Raw genomic sequence first — 10,842 nt, forward strand, 5'->3', positions numbered from 1 at the left:
CTAACATCAACAACATTAGTACTCTGGTGCATTGAGCCAACTCTGCACAGTGTTATTGCCCTCTTCACCAATTATCTTAAATTTCCCATTCATAGAGTGTCCCACCAGATGTCAGAGTCTGGTCTACTCTTCACAGGTTTGACAGGCTTAACAACATCAATGGCAGCTGAACATACTGCAGGAATAGCTAAACTTGACAGAAGCTGTTACTCTCCCTTTCGGCTTTCTCTTTCTCTGATAACTCCATTTTCCTTCTTTCAATCCTCTCCAAAATCTTCCTACTTCTCACCTCCCAAAGCCTGTTTCCAGTCCACCAGTCACCCAGTCGTCTCTGTCTCTCCTCCACGTATTCTGCAGGGTTGTGTAAAGCTATTTTCTTCTCTCTAGCATGAAGTATGTCCAGTCTCTTAGACAGCTTTGCATTGTCCACTTGCATCTTACCTACTTTGACTGCTATAATTTTTAATAACTTCTCCGTGGTAGCCCTTTGCATTACCAAAAACCTCGTTCCTAATGGTACTGACCATGGCATGATTCTACTCTGTTGTTGTTGTGGTCTTCAGTCCTGAGACTGGTTTGATGCAGCTCTCCATGCTACTCTATCCTGTGAAAGCTTCATCATCTCCCAGTACCTACTGCAACCTACATCCTTCTGAATCTGCTTAGTGTATTGATCTCTTGGTCTCCCTCTACGATTTTTACCCTCCACGCTGCCCTCCAAAGCTAAATTTGTGATCCCTTGATGCCTCAAAACATGTCCTACCAACCGATCCCTTCTTCTAGTCAAGTTGTGCCACAAACTTGTCTTCTCCCCAATCCTATTCAACACCTCCTCATTAGTTATGTGATCTACCCATCTAATCTTCAGCATTCTTCTGTAGCACAACATTTCGAAAGCTTCTATTCTCTTCTTGTCCAAACTGGTTATCATCCATGTTTCACTTCCATACATGGCTACACTCCATACAAATACTTTCAGAAACGACTTCCTGACACTTAAATCTATACTCGATGTTAACAAATTTCTCTTCTTCAGAAACGATTTCCTTGCCATTGCCAGTCTACATTTTATATCCTCTCTACTTCGACCATCATCAGTTATTTTACTCCCTAAATAGCAACACTCCTTTACTACTTTAAGTGTCTCATTTCCTAATCTTATACCCTCAGCATCACCCAATTTAATTTGACTACATTCCATTATCCTCGTTTTGCTTTTGTTGATGTTCATCTTATATCCTCCTTTCAAGACACTGTCCATTCCGTTCAACTGCTCTTCCAAGTCCTTTGCTGTCTCTGACAGAATTACAATGTCATCGGCGAACCTCAAAGTTTTTACTTCTTCTCCATGAATTTTAATACCTACTCCGAATTTTTCTTTTGTTTCCTTTACTGCTTGCTCAATATACAGATTGAATAACATCGGGGAGAGGCTACAACCCTGTCTCACTCCTTTCCCAACCACTGCTTCCCTTTCATGCCCCTCGACTCTTATAACTGCCATCTGGTTTCTGTACAAATTGTAAATAGCCCTTCGCTCCCTGTATTTTACCCCTGCCACCTTCAGAATTTGAAAGAGAGTATTCCAGTTAACGTTGTCAAAAGCTTTCGCTAAGTCTACAAATGCCAGAAACGTAGGTTTGCCTTTTCTTAATCTTTCTTCTAAGATAAGTCGTAAGGTTAGTATTGCCTCACGTGTTCCAACATTTCTACGGAATCCAAACTGATCTTCACCGAGGTCCGCTTCTACCAGTTTTTCCATTCGTCTGTAAAGAATTCGCGTTAGTATTTTGCAGCTGCGACTTATTAAACTGATAGTTCGGTAATTTTCACATCTGGCAACACCTGCTTTCTTTGGGATTGGAATTATTATATTCTTCTTGAAGTCTGAGGGTATTTCGCCTGTCTCATACATCTTGCTCACCGGATGGTAGAGTTTTGTCATGACTGGCTCTCCCAAGGCCATCAGTAGTTCTAATGGAATGTTGTCTACTCCCGGGGCCTTGTTTCGACTCAGGTCTTTCAGTGCTCTGTCAAACTCTTCACGCAGTATCTTATCTCCCATTTCATCTTCATCTACATTCTCTTCCATTTCCATAATATTGTCCTCAAGTACATCGTCCTTGTATAAACCCTCTATATACTCCTTCCACCTTTCTGCCTTCCCTTCTTTGCTAAGAACTGGGTTGCCATCTGAGCTCTTGATATTCATGAAAGTGGTTCTCTTCTCTCCAAAGGTCTCTTTAATTTTCCTGTAGGCAGTGTCTATCTTACCCCTAGTGAGACAAGCCTCTACATCCTTACATTTGTCCTCTAGCCATCCCTGCTTAGCCATTTTGCACTTCCTGTCGATCTCATTTTTGAGACGTTTGTATTCCTTTTTGCCTGCTTCATTTACTGCATTTTTATATTTTCTCCTTTCATCAATTAAATTCAATATTTCTTCTGTTACCCAAGGATTTCTATTAGCCCTCGTCTTTTTACCTACTTGATCCTCTGCTGCCTTCACTACTTCATCCCTCAGAGCTAACCATTCTTCTTCTACTGTATTTCTTTCCCCCATTCCTGTCAATTGTTCCCTTATGCTCTCCCTGAAACTCTCTACAACCTCTCGTTCTTTCAGTTTATCCAGGTCCCATCTACTTAAATTCCCACCTTTTTGCAGTTTCTTCAGTTTCAATCTGCAGTTCATAACCAATAGATTGTGGTCAGAATCCACATCTGCCCCTGGAAATGTCTTACAACTTAAAACCTGGTTCCTAAATCTCTGTCTTACCATTATATAATCTATCTTATACCTTTTAGTATCTCCAGGATTCTTCCAGGTATACAACCTTCTTTTATGATTCTTGACCAAGTATTGGCTATGATTAAGTTATGCTCTGTGCAAAATTCTACAAGGCGGCTTTCTCTTTCATTTCTTCCCCCGAATCCATATTCACCTACAATGCTTCCTTCTCTCCCTTTTCCTACTGACGAATTCCAGTCACCCATGACTATTAAATTTTCGTCTCCCTTCACTACCTGAATAATTTCTTTTATCTCGTCATACATTTCATCAATTTCTTCATCATCTGCAGAGCTAGTTGGCATATAAACTTGTACTACTGTAGTAGGCATGGGCTTTGTGTCTATCTTGGCCACAATAATTCGTTCACTATGCTGTTTGTAGTAGCTAACCCGCACTCCTATTTTTTTATTCATTATTAAACCTACTCCTGCATTACCCCTATTTGATTTTGTATTTATAACCCTGTTATCACCTGACCTAAAGTCTTGTTCCTCCTGCCACCGAACTTCACTAATTCCCACTATATCTAACTTTAACCTATCCATTTCCCTTTTTAAATTTTCTAACCTACCTGCCCGATTAAGGGATCTGACATTCCACGCTCCGATCCGTAGAATGCCAGTTTTCTTTCTCCTGATGACGACGTCCTCTTGAGTAGTCCCCGCCCGGAGATCCGAATGGGGGACTATTTTACCTCCGGAATATTTTACCCAAGAGGACGCCATCATCATTTAATCATACAGTAAAGCTGCATGTCCTCAGGAAAAATTACGGCTGTAGTTTCCCCTTGCTTTCAGCCGTTCGCAGTACCAGCACAGCAAGGCCGTTTTGGTTAATGTTACAAGGCCAGATCAGTCAATCATCCAGACTGTTGCCACTGCAACTACTGAAAAGGCTGCTGCCCCTCTTCAGGAACCACATGTTTGTCTGGCCTCTCAACAGATACCCCTCCGTTGTGGTTGCACCTACGGTACGGCCATCTGTATCACTAATTCTGTAGCTATTCCCGCCATTGTCAAAACCTATTCTCTGGCGAACTTCACTAACCCTGCCAGAATCACTGGTTCAGTTATCCCACATTTATTCTCTGGATAGGCATTAAATTTAATTTTCTTTGATACAGTGAGAAGATTAATATGTAATCTTTCTTACCTGTTATTCCTGTTCGTTGTTTATTTCCGCTCTGGTAGTCTTAATCTATGGATTTTGCTAATAATTATAAGAATTCTGATCATTTGCACACCAGATTAACCATATAAATAAACAGCAATTGGCATTCACCCATTTGGGTTTGTTCAGCTTGTATGATGTACTTTTTGCATTTATACTTTTATTTTTTCGTTTTCTTCAAAGGCAAAGTGAAAATGTGAAGTGGTAGCCCAGCATACAGCTTGCACCTACCGTCATGTATTTTTTATTTTCAAATGTTAAAAAAAACAGATGATGTTTTTCCTGTAGGTAGACGCGCATTATTTTAGAGTGTAATTGGCTGTAGCTATTTTCGTTGTGAGAATAAGTAAAAAGTCTGCATTTTTGATGTGCATCGAAGGGAGAATATAGTATTATTTTACTGGTGGAATGTTGTGTTAGTCATTATTCCAAGTAGTACTACAATATATAGAAGATCAAGAAACCTACCTGTGTACTTCAGAGTTATCACGAAGATCCAACTACAACAACATGAAGGACATGGTCAAGATTTTGTAGGTGGATACGGTGATCAGACATATTATTATTAACTGGTAAGCATAAATCTACAACAAGAGAAAGACTATTTCGTTTATGTGGAACTAATATGAAAAGATTTTTTACACATTTACAGGGATACCTCAGCTTATTGTGCTTGTCTGACACACCAGAAAATTTCATAAGAGACAGTAATCAAGAGATTCTTCTAGCATTGACATCATCTGCACTATGTACGCATTCAAAAATCAGCTTAGGAGTTGTTCAGAAATCAACTTAGAATATGTTAAAAATGTTCAAGAGGCCAACATAGATGCATTTCAAAATCATATGAATAATCGATAGACCAACGTGCGCTGAATGCTAGGCACTTTGTGAAACAAGATTTTTTTTCTTCAAGAATGTGAATTTGGCACTCCCTGACTGGGGAAGATTCCCCAGTTTGTCACCCCCTAGAACAGGGCCTGACTATTTCTAACATCAAAAAACACGCCAGTGCCAACTTATTTAGTGTGTCCTTTCTGAACGGAGTTAGGTTGAACCTATCTCTGGCTTTAGCCAGGCTTTAGTGCCTATAATGATTTGAGCATCAGTGCTTTCTATCAGCACTTGGACCTCTAGTACTTTCCCAACATAGCTACAACAGTTTACAACTACTAGACCAATGGTTCCTAGATCTGCATTCTTCCTGTGTTTGACCTGCACCCTTTGCGACTGAAGCTCTTTTTGTCCTCCCTGAGACCCTATAATGCAAGAACCACCCAGTCCATGCCACATAGCTCCTGCTATTCTTGTAGCTGTCTCCTACTTATTAAGGGCTCCTGACCTATTTAGCAGGACTCAAAACCCCACCACCCTACAGTGCAAGTCAAGGAATCTGCAGCCTACATGGTTGCAGAACTGTCTGAGCTTCTGATTCAGACCATGCACTCGGCTGTGAACCAGAGGTCTGCAATCAGTCCTCTTCCTGTCAACTATGCTGCAAAGGGTGAGCTCTGATTTCATCTAGCAAGCATGGCATTTCAGATAGCTGCTCAAAACCAGAGAGATTTTCTTCCAGTCCAAAGTGACACATTACATTGTTATCAACTTGAGCCACCAGCTGCATTTGGCTGTGTCCTGTGCTCTTCATGGCATCTGGAAGGACCCTTTCCTCTTCTAGAATGACTCCACTTGGTTTGCTGATGGAGTGTACACTGGCTCCACGGCAGCCATATCCCCAAGGGGTCCCATAACACACCTAACAGTGGAGCTCCCTACCACCAATAATCCCACTGTTTGTGACTTCCCGTATTTTGCAGGCTGAGAGGTTTCCTCTGAAACAGGACAAGCAACTTCATCTGGCTGAGGGACATTGTCAGCCACAGATAGCACGTGGAACTTGTTTGTCAGACTAACCAGGGAGGCCTTACATTTGCCCCATACTAAAGACAGAGAAAAAGTACACTCCACAGACAGACGAAAAACAATCAACACGTGCAGCGGAGCTCTACTGTAGACACTAACAAAAATGCATGGACTGTGTCTAGTAAATTAAATTGACATGCAGAGATTCAAAAACTTGAACTATCAAAGCACACAGGTGAGACTAAATAATTCACTCCTGGTTAACAGCCTGTAAAATGTCACAAAATTGGTTACTTTATGACACAAACGAAAGCACTAGATCTTTGTCTAGTACGAAGGTATTTCGGAAAGTAAAGATACACCGTATGCCAGAGGAACAGAAGTGTTTTGGCGAGCAAGATCGCAACACTGGTGTTAATCTTGAACCGTTAGCTTTCTTCTCGCGGTCGTTTGGCAATTGAATGTTGCCTCTGGTTGGAGTAGGTCATGTTTAAAATGGCTGCGCCGATTCAGAATCCCGCTAAATGCAAAGTCCGCTCTGTCATATGTTTTCTTCATGCAAAAGGTCAGCGACCAGTGGATATTCACAACAAAATTGTTTCTGTTTATGGGAACATTATGAATCGACAAAATGAAACGAAATGGTGTCGTCATTTCTCTGAAGGTAGGACCGATGTTCATGACGAACAAAGAACAGGTCAGCCATCTGCGATCTTTGATGCCCTTCTTCGGAGAATGGAGGAATCAATTAGTGTGAATAGACATCTCACATTGAAAGAATTGCATCAGATCATACTGGACATGTCAATGACAACTCTTTATGACGTTGTGACTGTCAAGTTAGGGTACAGGAAATTGTGTGCGTGCTGGGTTCCAAAACTGTTAACGGAAGAACACAAAAAGAAAAGGATGGGCTTTGCACTCGACTTCCTCACACGCTATGCTGAAGCAGGTGATGAGTTACTTGATCACATTGTGATAGGTGACGAGACGTGGGTTTATCACCGTACACCTGAATCCAAGCAACAATCAATGCTATGGCACCATTCGAATTCACCAAAAGCCAAGAAATGCAAAACGTCGATTTCAGCACAGAAAATCATGGCTTCTGTTCTTTGGGACAGACAAGACATTCTTCTGTTGGAATTTATGCCTCCTGGAATGACAATTAATGCTGCTGCATATTGCCAGACTTTGAAATGTCTTTGAAGGGCAATTCAAAACAAACGCAGGGGAATGCTGACAAGTGAAGTCCGCTTATTTCATGACAATGCTCGGCCTCACAAAGCGCTCGTAACCAAAGCACCACTCAAACAATTCAAATGGGACGTATTGGACCACCTGCCATACAGGCCGGACATTGCACACACCAACTTCCATGTCTTCCATTACCTGCAGTCACATCTTGGTGGAAAATCTTTCCACGATGATGAAGTAGTCAAAGATGAAGTTGAAATGTGGTTCCGACAACAGGCGGCAACCTGCTGTGACTGTGGGATACAAAAGCTTATGCACCGACTTAACAAATGTTTGGATAACGGGGGTGATTATGTCGAAAAATAACAAATAATCCAGTTAATAAGATGTAACTGACATTTTCAAAATAAATGTTCTATTTAAGGACTGCAAGCCATTGTATCTTTACTTTTCGAAATGCCCTCGTAAATATTAAATTACCATGGAAAAATTCAAAATTGAAACTGCCAAAACACACACATGAAACTATATAATTTGATCTTGGATAGGAACTCATAAAATGTCACAAAATTGGTTACTCCCCTGTTGCTCAGTTGGAAGCTGCTGCCTGACTTATCAGTTGTATTTGTGGAACAGGATGGATGGATGAAGGAGTGAATGAATCCCATATACTTCAATCATTCAGCAATCTCTCTTTTCTTTGTTCTGTCACCCCCTTGCAGTCTATCACTCCACATCAATGAGTGCTACTATCAATTTCCCATACCAGTACTGAGCTGAGCTGCCACGTTCATATCCCATCCCGTGTGCTTGCTGCCTGCCCCTTCCAGCCATCAACCACCTTTTTCTCTTCCTCCCCACCTCCTTTCTCCCCCCTCTCAATCTACCTGATTCAGCTTTTCATCCCAGGTGAACTGCAATGCTGGTACAAAGTAGTTGGCTGGGACAATCCAGTCGCAGGGAGATGTATGTGTAATGTGTATGTGTTTTCTGAACAGCTTAGCTCTGAAGAATAGTATTGTTCAAATATTTAGCAACTTGTTCATGTGCCTTTCAACCACTGAATGCCACAACTATATGATGGGTGTTAACCTTTAACTTTTTTTTTGTTCATGCTTTTATCATTTTATAATAAATTATGTGTAAAAGAGACTAGTCCAATAAATAATAAAGAAATATTATCCACTTGTTACGCAGCCAGATGTGATTCTTTTGATCATCTGTGAAGTACATCCAAATGCTACTACATGTGGGACACAGGACAAGGATAAAAAGAAAATACAGTTCACAGTATTGAAGAATGGAGTTGAGTTTACAGTATTCACACATATATTTCATCTTTATGTACACAAACATAGATTTTCTTTTACATAGTAATGTGGTAACTGTGTAAAGGTAATTTAAAAACAATTATTACACATATACTCAAATTTTTTGGGGTGTTATGGCACTAAGTTGCAGTTACATGTGTTCTAAATCTGAACAATCTTGTTTATGGCTTATCCAGATACTGTACGTTTTTGTTCTCTTGTCTTGATATGTTGCTTTATATGCTTTTATGAGCACTAATAATTGCTAACAAACCAAACATGACCACATTATTTGCATTTACTTTTCATGTAAATTTAATGAGTTCTCAGAACAACTTAGTTGTTATAATTACTGTAATACTTCATTAGGAAGGCAGTATGCTACATTTATACTTAGTAGTTCAGTCTTTCAGAGTGTGTTCACTGCCAGTAACATGAAATTTGCATTTCAGGATGTAATAGTATTAGATAACAAAATAAAATGTTTTCCTATTGTAAATATGGAAAATAAAAAAGAAACAAAGCAACAGCATTCTATACAAATTATATGTTATTAACAAAAACTATTACTATTGTCATTATTTATGTTGTCAACAGTATCTTCCATTTTTTTTGTTTAAATTGGTTATCATGTAGAGTACTGATTGATTTGAGCACCTTACTTTTCCTAACTGTTTTTCTAATTTGCAGCATAACATAAACTGGCACATACATGGGTCTAATCATTTATTAGTGGCCAACAGGATATGGAATAAATTATATACTGATATTTATGGATAAATCATATGACCATAAGAATGCAAAATTTCAGTTTAAATAGATGTATGAGTAACTGAATTGTTCTACTCTGAATTCCCCATTTATGTCTTACATTTAACACAACAGCTGTGAAATGGATTTAACATTTAGTAGGATGTGTGACAGTTCTTGTAAGGGAAGTGTGTGTAATATAGAAAAAAAGGACAACAGAACTGGCAATTTATTTTACTAATACTATGTTGTTGAACAATAGGCTAAATATGAGAGAAAGTAACAAAAATTTGTTTCTCTTGCAACTACAGGAAAGAACAGATTCTGACAGATTTATTGATTCTGTGACAGCCTTCATTGTTTGCTTGCATCATTCTTTAATTTTTATGATCTTGAACTTGAAGAAATTCCTCTTATATTCTCATGAGCTAAATAGCAGGGGTTTGATCCTGTAAAATATTCCTTTCGAGAATACTCATGACACAGACTCAAAACACAATGTAATTCCTATTTCTATAGGACAGCATTTTATTTTTAGACAACAAATGTAATCAGTAACTATGTTATATTCTTAATTACAGCTCTGGAGGTCTGCACTAAGTACATATGTTTTCTGTTGTGACTTCTATTGGTGGCAAACAATAAAAAAATGAAAGAAAAAAACATTAATAATAATGGAAGAGCATGCTAGTAAGTTAACTGCAACCTTGTTTATGGCTCTGTAACAGCACACAACAGGATTTTGAGGATAAAAAAAATCAAATTAAAAAAATTGAATAAATTCAAATCTTTCATAAAATTTTGGTTCACTTATGTTTGGCACACTGCTAGATGGTTATAAGCATATATACACTACTGTTGTGACAACCAAATTAAGAGTACTTATTGTAGTGTACAGTGTTAAATAGCGGGAAAGGATGTGAAATTGGTGACTTTGATTGTGTTAAGAGCTGTATGTTGTTATTGTACTTGCACAACTGATCAGATACAGTTTCTGTCCAATTTTGACTTTAACTTGCTGACCACTGACTTACACAACTATACATGTATGGCAAATTATAAATACAAAGCTCTTTGTAAAATAATGATATGCAATTCTTATGATAGCTGTACTGGCACCAAAAGTAAAAAGTCAAAGATTGGTAACCACAGAGCAGTGGTGGTCACTGAACCATTACAGATACGACAGTCTGTTGCATGTATAGGTGTAATGTGAATTGTAGATGAGTTGCAGTTTAACTTCAAGTATTTAAGTAACTCTGAATGGATGAAGCTGTACAAAATATTACAATGAATTATGGAAATGAACAACTAGTGTTCTAGTAATATTGTATCAGGAAAGTTATGAGAATGCAGAAACAGTTCAAAAGAGACAACAGAGCAATGAATCTATTTGCCAAAAAATGCGATGTGTGAAATATTCATCTAAATCTATTGTTATGTTGTGATGGAAATTGTTTCAGAAAAACAAAAAATGCCATTTGTATAATATGCAATAACAGTTTTACCTGAAATTGTGTACACAAAGCATTATGTAATCTGGATGTTTAGATGTTGTGTCATGTTGCATTGTTGTTCAGAGCTATTCGTATGCTTCTCCTGTTATACTGCAAATAACTAAGAGCTTAGGCGCCTATTTGATTTCAGCATATGTTTTGCTTTATAAATTATAGAGTGCAGCAATCATTTGTCCCTTTTTTTGCAGGTTTTATTTGGAAAATCCAGATTTCAGCTAGTGCCTAGCCATTATGAATGCACTAT

Source organism: Schistocerca piceifrons, chromosome 1 (assembly GCF_021461385.2).
Source record: "Schistocerca piceifrons isolate TAMUIC-IGC-003096 chromosome 1, iqSchPice1.1, whole genome shotgun sequence".
NCBI classification, from domain to species: Eukaryota; Metazoa; Arthropoda; class Insecta; order Orthoptera; family Acrididae; genus Schistocerca; species Schistocerca piceifrons.